Source organism: Astatotilapia calliptera, chromosome 13 (assembly GCF_964374335.1).
Source record: "Astatotilapia calliptera chromosome 13, fAstCal68.1, whole genome shotgun sequence".
Lineage (NCBI taxonomy): Eukaryota > Metazoa > Chordata > Actinopteri > Cichliformes > Cichlidae > Astatotilapia > Astatotilapia calliptera.
In genome coordinates this window covers 17,637,540-17,654,994 of record NC_137434.1, presented here as the reverse complement: position 1 = coordinate 17,654,994, position 17,455 = coordinate 17,637,540, and the positions used below count along the sequence as shown (strand labels likewise).

The window sequence follows — 17,455 nt, the reverse complement described above, 5'->3', positions numbered from 1 at the left end:
ATTGTCAACAAACAACTATAAAAAGTGACAAGCTCTTGATAATTGCCAGCCTCCTCAGCAGGTTATTGACACCTCACGGTAATGAGTTGTTTCAAAACTTGCACAAGTACAAAACTGACAACGCAAAAGTTAGAGACCTCAGCTCTAGTCAAACACCCTCTACCCCCTTATCCAACACACACACACAAACACGCAAACACTCACCGCCTCCAACCTCCTGATGCCTGTTGGCAGAACTGTCTGAGGAGCTTAATTGGTACTTTCTTATTTTTTTCTCCTCTTTCTCACCCTCTCTTTCTGTCCCTCTTACTCTGTCTTTCTCTCATTCAGCTGTGCGTGCGCGTGTGTGCATTTCTGTTCTGGTGCAAAAGCATGTGTGTCTGCGTGCTTTCATGGCAAGAGGATAAGAGCGTGGGTGCCACTAAATGAAACAGAGGCTGAAGCAACTGCACACTCTGTGGCAATGCGATAGGGCGAGCCAACTCGGTTAACCAAATCTTGGAATGAGCCGCCGAATTAGGCGCATACCACGAACACACAAGCTGCAGACAGACACGCACGCAGATGCACACAGGAGTTGTCCCGGTGCCCGGGCAGCTTTCCCGCTGCCAATAATGAGGAGGTTTTAAAGATGTGCATTTGGTTGTGCAGATCTAAAAACACACACTTTAACGTCTAACACCACGGTTTGCGCGCACACCGATCGCGCACCAGTTTCACTCAACAGATCCCGCTTTCTGTTTACGTTTGTGTACAGTAGCTTTTATGACACACACCGAGTTACACATCACACCTGCTGACATGAGATACAAACATAGCATGAGACACTCTTCTGCTAAGTTATTATGCTGTCAGTGACATTTTCGGGAATAATCCTGCTTCTCCTGACATTTCATCCGGCGGTTGCTCGAGCTACACGATGCCGTCCAAGCAGCCTGTTGATGCGAGATGTGTTTTGTGGAAGCCCGGCAGCCAGTGCTGCTTGTCGGGAGCGATGATTAGATTAGGTCTGCACTGATTACAGTCTTGTTGGTTACAGTATACAGTTGTATCACAGAGACCAAGAGGGCAGAAGCGGGAGTCACTGAGAGTGGGAATGTCAGTTTGTCAAGCTGTCAAGAGCGACGTTGCTATGTTGTATCCCTGTGTTTAGCTGAAGTAGCCGGGCAGGGAATGAATCAGCTAATATAAAAGAGCACCAGAGAGGATATTAATACGAATCTTTTAGCAGTTATCAGCACTCAGGAGAGCGATACAAAGCCGTACGTGAACGAGAGCCTTTGAATCAGATCGTGGCGTAAAGGAAACGCAGCTGCACATGTGAATGGCTCCCATTTCACAAACAATGCTATCACAGGCAAACACTTTTAAAGGCAAGTGCCTTTCTTTGGCATTGTGCAAGGCAGTTGCAGCACAGTGGCACAGCAGCTCAACCGTAGCGTGTAGTATTGGCTGAGAATAAATAATCTGAAAAGCCTCAAATGCCCTTTGCCTTCCTAAGCTTTATGAAATATTAACCAAATTAATCTACAGTATTTTCTCCCTGAGAACACATACTGTGCTGCCACTGATTCCCTGTAAGCCAACAATCATTCCTGAGATTAATTTGAAGAAATGCAGGAACATATTTGATCTGTGAAAGCCAGCGACAAGGTGTAATTATTCCCTTCTATATATTATGGTTCCTATTAATTGCGCCTGTTCCGGCGAACGTTACTGTGCTTGTTTAACTGACAGCCACAGGGCCACAGGCATCTCTCAACACAGCTTTACTCCTAACAGCGAGCGTGCTGGGTAAAACGCATTATTATAACAGTATGGGCTTGCCAGTATATCACCTGATCAGAGGTCAGACTGCTCTTGTACCCTGTGAAGATATTTTTAAAGACTGGTTTTGATACCCTGTTTACTAAAGTCATTTCTAGAGGCCTCAAGGCAGAACAAAAGGGCAGAGTTCACTGGGAGCAGAAAGAGCTTCGCTCCAAACATGTGACCAGAAAATGAGGGCCACAAAGTAAAATAGAAAATCATTTGAAGGGATTTTATAGATTGCAGATTTAATGTGTCCATCTGATGGAAAAAGAGAGAGAGAGAGAGATCAGAATTAATCCTCTTAGCTGTTTGTTTGGTAATCTGATTTAGTCTGATTTTTAGGCTGCTATCTCTGCTTGTGGTTACTGATGCTGTCTCTGGATTGACCACAGCCATTTTCACCTTCAACACCCACCCAGGGATTTGGCTCGACACATAAACAAAATATCGGTATATGTAAATCCCCTGTACAATTCACCAAATCCAGCAATGTGTCTGCTTATGAACTTATTCCCCGCTCTGACATCGCTCAAGAGAGGCACACCACGGCTGTCCCTGCTCCAAATAAATGACCTACTTTGCACATTAACACACATTTACATGCAGGCAAGATCCAGAGCGGGCTTTGTAGTTTCTGTTTTCTAACTAAGACACTTTGCGCTTTAACTGCAACGTGTCTCCTGCTCAGTTCTTAGAAATCGCAGCTCTTTTCTTCCCTGCTCAGTGAATGTGAATGCAGACATGCGTCCCTTTCAAGTCTAACTGAAAAACAGGGGAGTAATATAGTCCAGGTTTGCGAGTAGAATTGTACTTTTGTCGTGCATGCATGTTAAAGGAAGGTGAGGCTGGCACAGAGGCCCACCTAAGGTGCTCCCAGCTCAGGCAGAGCTATTTCCAGACACCCCCTACCACCCAGCCCCTCCCAACTCCTCTGTGGGGGAAACCACACCACTGCGCAGACCCCAGACACGGACACAACTTAAGAATGGATTCATTATTCACATACACACAGGCGCTGGCACATAAGGGTGCGATGTGGTGGTAGTTCGGGGGGGGCAGGGTAAACATACTTTTACTTAACTTTACTTAGAACTGCTAAAGAAGGCATTAAAGCAGCCAGCTCAGCTTTTCGGCACAGTTAAACAATGTCATGTAAATGCCCAGTGGGGCAGATTTGCCACTGTGTAAATATGCACCCTCAAAACTAACGAGATGGCACGTGCGTACCAAAAGGAGCCGTGTCGCCATGGACACACGAAGCAAAGCTACACAATAGCAATGTAAGTCAACCCGGCTTTAGACGTGCACGTCATAGCAAGTTTTTAAGAATGCCTCACAGCACAAGACAACTCCACGCAACTTGACATGGATGAATATGTAAGTGCTCTCTCGCTCACTCTTATACTTCCTGTCTCAAACAAACGCGCGTGCACGTACACACAAAGAGGCCAGATTGCACACAAGTTTGCTCACGGACCATGATAAGAAAATGTGGTAAATGCGTAATCTGATATGCATGACTTGAGGTTTCTCTCTGCCTTTCTTTTCCTCTTGGAAATCGCACGTTGCATCCATAATTTACACCAGCCTCCGTCTGTTTCTCTCTTTTCCACTCTGCTCTCCCCTTCTTTCTTTCTTCCCCTCCTCTCCCCGTCGCCCCTTCTCTCTCCTGGCAATCTGGCTTTTGCAGCTTTGCTTATTAGCATATTGCAGAATGTGCAGATGCCACCAAAAATTATTCACCTTCAAGCGCTTTGATGCCGTTTCACATGTATACAACTAACGCTGTCGACATTTTGCACAACCCTCCCAAACAAAACCAGAAGGACTGGGCCTCTTTTTACCTAAAATGCGATGGAGGCCTTAACATGACATCCTTTAGTGCGCTGTTTCCTCATATCCTCATCCAACCCAATTACTTCATGCATCATCGTGGTCACTGTCACATGACGACTGATGGGGTGTTTCATCTCGGCTAAGGTTTAAATGAACACTTAATATTCATGCAGTCCGAGGGTTATCTGAATACATAATGTCCATGCTGTTCAAAGGAAAAATGAACAGAGTATTCAAGCATGTTTTTGCATCAAATGCAGCTTTGTCCTTACAGTAAAGATCGGATTGGAGGATGAGGAAATGGGGATGAGCAGTTTACTCCTCTTGGAAATTGATACGGGCAAATCAATGGTCACACACAGAAGCTCCAGCACTGGTTCAACATGGATAACGATGCCTTGAAAACAAGCAAAAAAAGGTAGAGCTCCACTATAGCACGCATGCAGGAATGTGCTCTTGTAAACATCCTTCAAATGGGCTTGATCTAAAATGACCACATCAGAGGAAAGACCCAGCAAGAAAGACTTGGCATCCCAACTTGTTTGGTCTCACTGACTGACTGACTGCCCCCATTCCTCCTCCACCCCTCACCTGACAAGCACCAGCTGTCTACCATGCAAAGAGGAAATGCCATCACCCACTATCACGCAACTAATCCCCGTAAACATGTGCTTTCATTCAGAACAATGGTGGCCAGTCATGGTGGCAATTAATTCAGGATGTTCTGACGCGTATGTGGTCTAATATATGAAAGCGTTGGGATAACAGAATGCAGCATGTAACAATTTAGGTATCGCAGGACAATCAAACAACACACAGATGATTTATGTTAAAGCTTCGCGTGTTCTTTTGATGCCCCGAATCGCAACATATTCAGGTTTTCATATTGTTCTTGAAAGCAAGTCTTCTTTCTGCTTCAGTTACCACATAACACGATCACGAGAGCATCCTTTTCTAGGACAAAACACCTGGTATGATACAACGTGGGGCAATATCCAAATGGCAGCCATATTGTCTTATTTGCAGTATCACCACACGAGCTGAAGCCAAACCAGTCAGATGAACACGCAGCTGATAAATCAAGATTCTTACCAGTTTGGATAAGGATGTTCTTGTGTTTCCTGTTAGGCAAAATCCGTTTCTTAATCCTCATCAATCACAGAGCGAGTCTAAAATGAACAAAAAACAAAGTGCCATGCGCATGAGGGAGTGTGACAAAACACAACGTGCTTTTTAGTGATAGGAAAACAAGGCTTAGGTGGCAACATTTATCGAGATGCAATAAAGCACCCCGTTGTGCATCTGACAAAATGGAAGCGCATAACTAGGACTGACAGAGCTGGAGAGAATATGCATCTCTAATCCCTGCCAAATATGAAGCATAAAATACTTAAATGACAAATACAAGTTGATTTCTTGTCTTCCTTGTGAGTGCTTTGTGCCCATCTAGCTGCAAAAACCAGCTGTCTTTGAACTCTCCCGACTCTAATCATGGAGGAATATTTCTTCTCTGCTTCTGGCTCTTCTCTAACTAAGATGTGCAGATCTCCTAATGGGACAGTCGCTCGCTGACTATTAATGCACTAGCCTACTTTACAAGACTGCATCTTTGACTCGCTTATTTCTATGTTTGAAACTCACACACCATTTCATTAATATTCTGCAAGACGTCTCCCCCCGAAAAAGCCCCGTCTGGCTTACATTTCTTCCACATGTGTACTTGTACAGTAGGCAGAAAGAAAAGACTTGAGCTATCTTCACAGGCTACAGATTGCCCCACATTTAATTACTGTTAACACCAGTGCTAGCAAGCTAAATACGCCTCCATGATTTATTCACTTTCCCCACATTTGAGTCAAATTAAATTAGTCATATGGGTTTAATTAACTAAATATGATCTGATATTGTAATTTCACACTTGGATATGGGATATAGAGAAGGGTACTTCAGTACAAAGAAACCACAGTAAACCAGTGTTCATTAGAGGCTCTTGTGTACAGTTGTGTTGGCATTACCAATAGTAGCATTAGCTGAATGATTGCTTCTAATCAAGGTTCGCACACTGGGAGGTTAACGTTATTCCTGCAGAACCAGGAACACTCTGTTTACACCATTATTCACTTTCCCATTAGCCATCCAACCGTAGCTAATATAAGCAACTCCCCCCATATTTTCTAGAACCTGCGCTAATTATTGTTATTGAAGATTGCAGAAGTGCATTTAAGGAAAACAAACAGTTTAAAAGTAAAGGAGCTGGGCTTAGTTGGCCAGATATTAAGATACCTGGATCCCAAGATAGACAGAGCTGCTAGCACCAAATCATTTTTTAAATGTACATCTGCATGTACAGTCTTGTGAAAAACTGAGTGCACCTACATGATTCACTAACTTGTAGAACAACATTTAGCAACAATAACGTGTTGCTTTTATGACATCTCTTTATGTACAGCTCTCTTAGGTCTGGGGTTTGACTCGACCATTGCAGAACCTTAATTCGTTTCTTTTTCAGCCATTCTGTTTACGTTTTCTGCTGTGCTTGGGATCATTGTAATGCTGCCTGACCTATTTGGTTTCTGCCAAATTCTGCATTCTCTCCACTTTGATCTTATCTATCCAGAGGATTTTGTTCCAGAAGTCTCAGTGTTTGTCCGCATGCAACTTTAAAACGGTAAATGGGGGCTCTAGAGTCTAAGATATAGCTCTTGTTTTTCCTTTCTTGCAGTTTCTCTGAGCATTGGACGTGCTGACCTTTGGGGCCGTGTTAATTTAACTGACCAATAATTTCCGTCATTGTTTTCATCAACGACCTGTCTTTTCTGACAAACACAAGACGATAAATTAAAAAAAAAAAAAAACTAATGCATGCAGACAAAAAGGATGATGTAATGTAAAGACATCTTGTTTTCATCAATGAATGCTCCATGTTTCTCATAGAAGCGTGACAAGATGTCAACAGTTGGGAGGAAGAGAAGAGAAAAGTAGACATTTGATGTCAAGGAAATTAAGACACTTTGTAAACTGTGTAGAGCAACTCTCACCGTTAAAAACACAACTAATTTTTACACTTTATAGTTTAGTCAACTGAATCAACTTTAGATTTAGTCTACTATAATCTTATGATATGTAGTCAGATAAAACTAGACTAAAAAAAACAATCATTTAGAGCAGCGGTCCCCAACCTTTTTTGCGCCATGGACCGGTTTGTGCCCGACAATATTTTCACGGACCGGTCCGTGGCCCGGGGGTTGGGGACCACTGATTTAGAAGCCTAAATGACGACTAAAACTAAAAACATCTGCTGGCAAAATTAAAAATGCTTTGGGTTGAATTTGCTGGGACGTGTGTGGCACATGTTTCTGAATGCACCAGACCAGCAAACTGCCAAATCTTGTGCTTTAATAGAGGTGCTCATACTTGCTGATGATCTAATAATGAAGTGCATTTGATTAGCAGGACCTGGGTGCTACGTACCTGCTTCATTCCTATGGAAAGCACTAAGGGTACTTGTATTAGCCTAGCAATGAGAATAAAATAGATGTTATTTTTTATTATGATGCTTATGCTAGCTGCCACGTAAAGCTGTTAAAAGCCCAGTAAAGCGCTGGAGTCTGGTGAAAGCTGCAATGTTTAAAGATCAGATTAAGATCAAGAATGAAATGGAAATATATCTAAAAAAAACAGGTTTTTTGTTGTTTTACCTTCCCTGTTTAGTTTTTTTTTTACTTAAACCCCATAAAAAAGAAAAAAAAATCAAGATGAGAATCAAAATGGACTGTGTATGCTGAGTGTCATCAAAGCTCCCATTAAGTGAGTAAGTGAGTAAATATGTTTTACTGTCATTTAAGTGAACTAACCTATTCAAAACTCTTTTTTAATAACCTGCAAAGTTCTTTACACTTTGATTATAACATGAACATGAATTCAAAGAGTGCATTACAAAGCGCGCCGTAATATTTAATATCCAAACATTTGTAAGTACTTCTGTTGGGGAAGGTCACCGTTGATTGAAACCACAGGGCCTACTGTGGGTTATTTTTTTCATTCAGCTGAACACAGTAATTTCTATGCCTGTCTGTCTTTAATTGACTGAGCAGCTCTAATGCTGGTGTTTTTTCCCATTCATACAAAGGCGCCATCATGGTACTAAACGAGCTTCAGTGAATGATATTAAAAAAAGAAAGAAAAAAGCGTGCGGTAATTTACTGATCCTAGGTAATGAAACATGAGGCCAGTGTGGCATGTTTTCTCACTCTCACCAAGAGGAAATATGGCTGCTGAGAGCTACGCTGGCTTGCAAAACACTGTCACACCGCCTGATGCCACAGGCAGAATTATCAGAGAAAAAACAAATGGAGGCATTGATTCACTAGTTGTTTATTTACAGCCCTCTCTGGAGAAGAAATAAATTCCCCTGTTGAGGCTTTGTTTCCCCATCACACGACACAACGGGACGCATGAGAAGAGGGGTGAGCGGGCAACACACACACACACACATGCACGCGTTCTTACAAATGTAAGATCGCACAAACATACGCGCACAAACGTCTTACATCTGGATTAATCTCGAATGGGCGTCTTCACAGATGCCATTAAACGTAGCAGAAGGCGAGAATCATACAGGAAAGAGGCTGCCATCTGAATAATTTATTCAGAGTCTCATCTTGTCTCACACCAGGGGGATTTCTGCTTTCAATTTACACTGTTTTCCTCCCCATATTCAAATCGGGAGAGCAGATTTGTTGTGATTGGCACACGGAAGGTCAACGTTAGCAAGCTAGCGTCAACGCTGTCCTCAGTGGGTTGGTATGCTGGTCTATTAGCACACTAGGATAGTGTGTGTGTGTGTGTGTGTGTGTGTGTGTGTGTGTGTGTGTGTGTGTGTGTGTGTGTGTGTGTGTGTGTGTGTGTGTGTGGCAGTCTTTGTTTACCTCAGTGTGTGCTGGCTGACGCTGGAGAATAGGCCTGTGGTGCACAGAGACATCAGTGTGTGTCTGAGCTTATTAGGCTGCTTTCCAAGGACACAGGAGGATCTAGACATTACACTGGCTGGGGAAGAAAAACACTATTGCTAATCATAGCGGGAGGATGTTAGGGATGCAGACAGAGTGAGGGTTAAGGGTGGGGAGGGGGCAAAAAGGACAAGAGAGGGACAAGAGCTGGAGGAGTCAAGAATGAGAGCAGGAATAAAGCATGTAACGAAAGGGAGAAAGAGCGCCTGTTGAAGTTATGACTCTCATGCATGTCCTCTCTGTGTGTGCCACTCTGGGACTGAGAAAAGGACGGAGAACAGTTCACCAAGACGCAGGTCAGCTGTGACAGGATTAGCCCAACGCATGTGGGGTGGGGGGAAGCAAAAACCCTCTCAGAGTGATGAAGTGTATTTTCAGCTCTTCTGTTTGAGAGATCCAGCATTACAGGCGGCACAAAGGATCTGTTTTGTTGTTTTTTGGTTGTTGTTTTTTTGTGTTTTGCTGTTGTTGTGTGATTCCTTGGGGAATGGATCAGTGTATCCCACTATGCGCTCAATGGCGTACATTCAACAGAGGCGGAAAACATCTCTGAGACGCGAACACCGCGTTTGTCTGAAGAGGCTTGTTCTGTTAGAGGGGCGTGCTCTCTGAAATCCAAACTTCAAAAAAATGGGTTAGGAGGTTGCTCGGGGGAAACTGTGCTTACCGAGCAAAATGCCCGAGTCGTTTCTAGTAGTAAATTGGTATGTTGCTAGCTAACACTGGTGACAGGACTTGGCTGTTGCACGCAATGAATGGCCCTGTAGTAGTCCGGCACGGTGCAGTTGTTCAACAAGGCTTCTTTAACCAGCTGAATGACAGGCAGGCAGACGGGGCAGTGAGCCAGCCACAGACATTCGGCTCTGGCTGTGCTGTAATGATGCCCAGTTCAGCTATACCACAGAGGCCACGTGATGAGAGCAGAAAGCAACCAGGAGAGCAGAGTTCAACTCATGAGTTAGGTTGCCAGGCTATATATGCCCCCTTCTTTCCATGTATCCCACCCTCACATGCCTCCATTTTTTTATGTTGTCTTTTTGTTACTTTGGGGAGTGTATGCATGTGCTTTTTGCTTTGTTAAACTTTAAATGTCAGCATCCACAGCCCCAAGCGCTGCGTCAGTAGCTCTTTGCACTCTCCACCTTGTGGAAATCTCCGTGCAAACCGAGGGGAAACTCAGCACCAGTATGACACAGCATGCAGGAATGCACCAGCGGATGTGGCTCTCTCCCTTCTCTCTCCTTCTCAGTCAGCTCTCGTCTCCTCCCTCCCTCTCCCTCTGTGGGCAGGTCCATATGCACCCAGTAATTATCAAGGTTATTTTCTCCAGAGGGCTAAATCCCTGTTTATGGCCATGAGCGTGTGTCACAGGGCCCTGGCTGTCAACCCACAGGACGCTGACTCTGTAGACAACCCCAGAGAAAATCTCAATCTCTGCGGTTGTCAGATCCAGCAGTTTTGCTGCTTTTGCACCCATTTGAAAATTACAAAAAAAAACAACAACTCAGTAGCTGTGTCATGACCTCAAGTGAGAAAGCAATAATGATGTTTTCCCACCAACCATAGTTATTATCAAAACCGAGGAGTTATTTCTAGAAATCACAGACTAAACAAAGGCTATTCACTCAGCAGAGAAAAAGTGATATTCGCACAGAGAAAGAACCCAAAACGATCATTTATATCAGTGTTATTTGCTTTTCGTTTTTTATGTCATTTTCACTTTACAATGAGAAGTTTTTTTGTATTATTGGCTCGATTCAATTCTTTCCCAGAGCCAGACACTCTGGAGAATTGTGACCTGAGCTACAGCATACATTTCCTTTTTGGCAACAGCTACAGAGGAAGTAAAGGCCAGTGCTAACAAGCCCTGTGAAAAAACACTAACCAATCCAACAAGCCAGGAATTATACCAGTCAATTAGAGGCAAACAGGAGGCAACTTTGTTTTCTTGAATGGGATACAGAGTAGGCTTGTTCTTGTGGTACAGTAGGCTTGTGAGCAAACAAGAGCCTGGAGCAACCTGAACTGCAAGCTGAAGAGTAAATTTGCATGTAGCGAACTGTTAGCCAGGGTCAGCAGTGCACACGCACACGCACCAACACACAGACAGAATTTGGCTGCTCCCTTCACAAAAGCTGCTTCCTCTTCGTTTCATCACTCAGGCAGGGCTTTGTTGGTGAGCGGAAATGCCTCTAGAGGGAATGAAAATACTGGCAAGTCCCTGCAGCTCTTTCTGGAGGGAGGCAGGTCCTGCAGCTGCACACACGCAACTGCACACATGTGCCAAAGTGCCCATGTAGGTTGACGGCTCCGGTTGCGCACAGAGATAACTGTGTTAACCTAAAGAACATAAACAGCAGTGTGTGGTTACAGGGTTGCGGAGGCAGCTGAGGAGCCAGAAGAGGCTGACACTGACAGCACAGGATCTAAAGTTGCACTAATGTTGTCACGGCTGCCGCAAAATTACAGGCAACATCAATGTGGGGGCTCACGCCGCTGCTGAAATTAGCCCGGGAGACTTAGGTGACGCTATTTCCTTGATTCATTAAGTCATACGAGTCTTGCCGTCTTGCTGAGATAACCCATCAAACAGTCAGAGAAAGGTCAAGGAAAGTTCAAACATTGAGAGCGCTCTCTAAGCTGCACAAAATCTATCCATTTCCCCAGCCCACATCCAGCTCAGGTTGCACACATTCACTCCAGTGGGTGCAAACTCTCGACTTTTAGGATAACCACAGAGCCACCGTGCAGCCTAAAGCCTCGCTAATGCTCTTACATCTTTGTTTTAAATATTCCATTACCTCACTCCAGGGCCATCTTGATTGTTGAAAAGCACATGTTTGTAATCAGATGACAACACTCCAACAACAGATGACTTCAATCAAAACAATCGATGGTCAAAAACACACCATATTAGTAAAACATAAAAACCTATGATTTATATGAACAAAGGAGATTGCCCGATTGTTTAAGTACTGAAAATGCACGCACTGAAAATCTTCCACTTGGTGCCTTTAACTTCTCTTCAGCATGTTAAATGATAGCAGCTGTTATGACTACCATTATCCAGCGTGAGAGGCCAAACCTTTTACTAAACAGCCGTCGGCGGTTTTTGACGTCTTAGCCTTCACATTTATAAACTGACAAACATTGAATATTTCAATAAAGACTAAACAGACCATCTAGGTTGACTTTTGGAAGTATTTCGGGTGGGCACGCTCTGTGCACAGTGATTTTCAGCTTCACACCGTCTCACTGTGCCTCCCACACTCACATTCTGTTGACCCAGGAAATTTAAAACCGTATGCTATTTTTATTTAATATTTCATGTAAATTGTGCCACCTACACAACGCTGACAGACTCGCCTGCCTACTACCATGTCTTCTCATTACAGCCTCTACAAGTTATTCTAAGATTAAACTAACCCTCTGCCATCAGCCAGCAGCGTGTGCATGCTTAAAAGTTCTGCTTCTTCAAAATGTGGGTCATTATTCACTGTCTCTACTTATTAACAGTGTAAGATAGTAAAAATTCTGTTCTCACTGACTCCACAGGAAACAGCTTCAAATTTCTTGATAGTCCAAGAAAATAAAAGTGTCAAACCTTTTCGATGGTGACATCCTACATTGCTTTATTTTGAAAAATGTATGACTTCTCGTGTGATATCACCTCACACTGTAGTTGTACACCATATTGGATGTGACTCAACCACTGGCTTGTAGGGGGGAAAATGTATTCCCCAACTGGTTGGTGGTGGTTTCTGGAGATTGTCGGATGCTTGCACTTTTTCGTGTTTCTCTGCAACTTCTTGCTAACTACTCAGGAAGTGGCACATTTTCACCTTCAAAGTAAAAGATGAGTCTATGTGTTTCAAAACTGTTGCTTTGAAAACGAATCGTCTTCATTTCCAGTTTGGTTCTGACTTTCTACAGTTTCACTATAGCTCGGGCAGTAGCTGCACAGTGTTTGTAGACAAGAACATCACTTCCATTCAAAGTAAAACCACAGCAATATGCTATGAACCAAAGCAACCAACACTTTTCTCTGGCAACAGGTGGCTGCCAGTTCTATAAAGTGGCATGTTCATATGCCTGTGTGGCTGGGGCTTAGGTAATAATTTTCCCTCCAACAACCATTCGGTGAACCGGCGGTTGCCAGATGGTTGCAGATCAGGCTCTAAGCCTGTGTGAATGGGGCCTTGTTCGCTCTATTCTACATTGTGACTGTAGCTGTCCCACGTCCAAAATGTCACGTCGCTTTGCGGTTACGTGTCTGCAAAACTTCAGTATAGCAGTGTTCAGGCTGACCAAGAGAGACACTTCACAAAGCCTGTCATTCAACAAAGCATGAACACACCAGCGCCACGAAGCCGCTTTGAAAGGTGTGGCTCATCCAGGCTAATCTGGGCTTAGTCAAGGATGGGTATCATATTTTAACGGCAGTTTACTGATACTGTTTATCGACACGGTACTCTAGCTGCACTCCTATTCTCTCATTTGTGATATTTTTAAAAGAAAAACCATCAATCATCAGATATTCGTATCATGGTGAACCTGAAGATAACCACCTTCGGCTCTGCTGGTGTCCTTTTCGCTTAGCACTTAGGATATAAAGTTCTATATGTGCACTGTACACTCAATATAGTATACTACATTTTGCTGAAGCTTTTGAATACTCTCAGATTCTGATCTAGTAAGTGTAAAGTCAGTCGTGTAGTGTAGTGGGGCACAGCATCCTTGCTGGGGAGGCTGCTGCAGTAGGGGTGTGCTTTTGCCATTTGGGGTTGTGCCTGGTCTTCAACCATGATCGGCAAGTCGGCATGCCAAAGCTACAACCACATAAAAGCAGTTTTGCTACAAATACAGGCAATGTAGATGTATGTAACACATATTTACTGACTAAAATTACAACATTAAACAGTGTGTTACAAATATAGGCTTTACAGCGCTTATGATCTCGTTATCTTAACAGATAAGCTACACAACATACTGATTTCCCCAAAGTGTTCCTTTATCAGGGAAAAACTGAGACTTCTGACCAAACATCTGACTAAAACACTGCCTCAGTGAGGAGATATCAGGGGAAAGCAGATTCTAGATGTACTGACAGAGTGGAAGAGCTTTCAAGACAGCTGCTCTAGTTTCTCTCTGTCACTCTCGCTGACACACACACACACACACACACACACCCCTGTGCGCACACACACACGTGCTCGCGTACACACTCCACTCCCTCTCTCCTTTTTAGCCAGTGACAGCAGGCACCCAGCGATGACACGAGGAGTGTCTCTGGCAGCCAGTAAGGCAGCACTAAACAGACAGAAATATCTGCTCTGACAGACGGACAGACCATCACCCAGTACGACATGCTTGCAGCTGTCACTGTTCTCACCGCTCCTCTTCCCCAGCCCTCTGGTTTGACTTTGCTTTATGTGATTCTCCCTCCACCCTAAACAGTGCTTCCCTCCTTTTCTCCTTCCTACGGCCATCATGTACGACACTAACGACCCCTCCTACGTTTGAGACACTGCGCTTGGCTCCTGTTGGTTTACGGCAAGAAGAGGAAGAGATAGAGATGATCAAGGGGCGTGAAAGAGGAGCACCCTCTATGAGCTTTGGCCTCCACAGGTTTAGCTCTTTGCTCCTTTCATTCGGTCTTTCTTTTGCTCTTAAGAGTCGTGTGCTTTCACACAAGTATCTGTTCTCAATCTTTCTCTGTCTCTTTAGCTCGCTCTTTCTCAGTAACAGCCGTTCTCAATTAGGAGGGTCAGGGAGCGGAGCGGAGAAATAACTCAGCCTCTGGTATCTGGAGCTGCAAGGACCCGGAGATCAGCAGCAACAAGAAACCACCGCTGAGTCGAAACCTGGGCTGCGGATACATGTTTGCACGGTTGTGCGCGTTGCATAAATCTGCGCTGTGTCAACAGGTTGTCAGTGACCTCTGACTTCCATATTTAAACACACACGAATATGACAGAGCTGCTAATGTTTTGACTGGCACATTCTCCTGGAGTGTGGAGCTCTTCGCCGTTCAATCTAAAGATTCTGGCTTTAAAACAATGGAAAATCATTCGCGCACAGGCAGGCACACCCATGGACCGAGTCTTCGCCCCGTGGAGAGAGCTGCTTTAATTGCTTTGTTTCAATGGTCCCCTCTGAATGGGAGAGGAGCTGGCGGCTGCCGTTTACAAGACACATCTGCAGGTGTTGCATTTCAAACTGAGAAACTCAAGCTGTGAGAAAGAAAACATACGCTAACAATGACAGAAACATAGGAATATTAAGGCAGATTGTCCCTCTGTCTTTTCCTCTCTGTCTCACACACACACACACACACATTGCAGGTGCAGCAATGTTCAGCAGTCCCCTCCAGGCCATTGAGGCACATCTGAGTGATGCCATACTCAAAACTCTCTTTACCTCTGTGTCTCCTTCTATAAAAATACTGACTTTAATGTGAGACAATGTAAAACATAAGACCACACAAAGCCGAGGCACACTATATTTAGGAGGGGCTTGTCAAATTTTCAATGAGGCTCCAGCACTGTGTGATGCTTCCCGGTAAGAATTAAGAGTCTGATCAAAGCCACCTAACGTGGCTTCGGGTTAGGTTGGTGTATGTTTTAGATAACCTCTCCACAGCTGATACACTGCATGAAAAACTACTTTACTTTGTTGCCATACAGCCACTGCTGCACAGCAGCTTCCCCCCTACAGACTCCAAAGCTCATTTGGAGCATTTTTTCACACTTTTAATTTGAAACCTCGCGGAGCAGTGTCTCTATGAGAATCAGATCTGTTTGTTAGAGCTGGGAGTCGAGTAGTTTGGAGGATCTCGGGTAGCGTGTCTCCTAATTCACTGAAAGAAAGAGCAATCAGCTAAGCTTCAGATGGCACCCAACAGACGACAGATTCAATCTCCTTTCTTCGAGCGTCTCTATTGTGACGTTCCCACATGCTGGTGAGCACGCCGTGTTGCTCACATTACTGATAATCTATGCAAATAGGCCACAGATTGACTAGAATGTATCTAATTGAGAAACATATGTGTCACACTCAAAAATAATAATTCTTACATCTCCCAGTGTGCGTGTGTGTTTATTTCCCCCCCCCCTTTACTTTATTTCTGTCAGCATTCGTTCATTTATGCAGTTACATGTGACTGTGATGTTGGCGTCTTGCCGTTTAAAATGAGGACACGGTGTATCTTTTGTTTGTCGGTACAGCGTTGGGAGTATTCCTCGCTCTCACCTTCTCTCTCTCGTTGTGAACCCTTCTGCGGCATCGCAGGAACGTCCTGGCCATTATGAGAAGCCATTAATGAGTGCGTGGCGTGGCGTGTTGTGATGCGCGGCATATTACAGCCATTCATCAGAGTCAGGAGACACTTGACAGGCGACAGCCAACAGGTTGTGTAATCATATAACACAGCCATGTCAGGCCTGCCACAGCTCCGTGTCCCATTCAGGCCTCTAATGTTGTTTTCCTCTGGGTAATTGACAATACCAGACAGAGAGACCCAGTGATGGATAACATAATGGACCGACAGGCACACAAAGATGGCGGCCCACCGCCAGAGTGATGTCATTTCAATTTATATCTGCTTTTGGAGAAATCTGCAGCAAATTTGTGCTTCTTAAAGCCTTGGTCTGCTTTTCCTTCTTCTTGGGTTTGTAATTACTGAAATGGGGCAGCACAGCGATCTCACGAAAACGAGAACTTCAGCAATGTAGTAGCTCACGCGGCTACTACTACTACTACGGCAATGTACCCTTGACCTTGACCACAGTGTGGTGAAAACCCATTAGGTGATTACTGTGTGCAGGTTTCACTATAATTTGACGGACACTACAGGAGGAATCAGGTGATAAAGAAGGCAAAAAAGGTTATTAATCATCCTGATCATGTTTTGTGATCCGAGATCAAGAAGTTGCTCTCAGTGCAGAACAAATAGATACTTAAATCTCTCATTCCCTCAGCTATTAGATCGCTTAACTCTTGACAGGGGTTATTTAGTTTGACTTCTTTTAATGATTGTTCATTTTAGACACATTTCTTTCTCAATCTATTTATTTTCTTTGGGTTTTTTTTAATGAGTTTTACTATTTACTGCTCTTTGCCGACCGACCTCTTTGTTTGACACACCTTGACACTCAACAGTGTTTGTGGTTAAGTGTTTCAGGTTTGTACGTTGTATGTCTATAATTAGGTAGGTTGTGATCAATAAAGTGAGTTGAAAATGGAAAAGTGCCAGTAAAACAACAAATACGACGCTGAACTTGAGCACAGTTTTGGTAATGACTGATTACTGTTACACTTGTAAGTTTGACTGAATCCTGTGCAAGGAGTAGCAATTCTTGTGAACTGACACCAGAGGCCTCGTCATGGCGTGAGCTCAGCCGTCCACATGAGCTAGCAAGAGAATTTCAAAACAGCAGAAATCCCATCCTGAGAGCTTCCTGTTTCATAGTGACTGTTGAGAATGATACGTTAGCAGAATGCTGGTGTTTTAAAGGCAAAGTGAAACGACAGCTGTATTGTTTCATTCCAACCAAGAGTGTGGCTGACTAAACTAAACTAAAATAAAATGTTGGCCTTGTGTGTTTAGAAGCAGGCGTCGAGCTTACGTTTGTTTTTTGTTTGGAAGGAGTTCAGAAGTTCGTGCACTTCCTATCTGGTCGTACCTGTATAAATGCCTGCCTGCTCTGCATACCTGTTTGCGCCCCACCCTTCCTCCTCTGTGTCTGCTTGTCTTCCTCTTTTGCAGGTGCTAAGAGGATCTGCCTAGCTAGGGAGCT

General features: G+C 44.0%; 1 protein-coding gene across 4 annotated transcripts in view; it reads right to left on the bottom strand.

Annotated features, from left to right (window-relative positions):
• Window positions 1-17,455, bottom strand: part of zmiz1a (zinc finger, MIZ-type containing 1a) — a 107,354-nt gene that overhangs the window by 58,682 nt on the left and 31,217 nt on the right. For 3 of the 4 annotated variants that reach the window (XM_026189863.2, XM_080287762.1, XM_080287764.1), the window contains exon 3: window positions 4,741-4,817. The exons of the other annotated variant lie outside the window; for it this stretch is intronic. The gene's annotated coding sequence lies outside the window, so the exon portion shown is untranslated. The remainder of the gene's footprint in view (window positions 1-4,740; window positions 4,818-17,455) is intronic. 4 annotated transcript variants of the gene reach the window in all.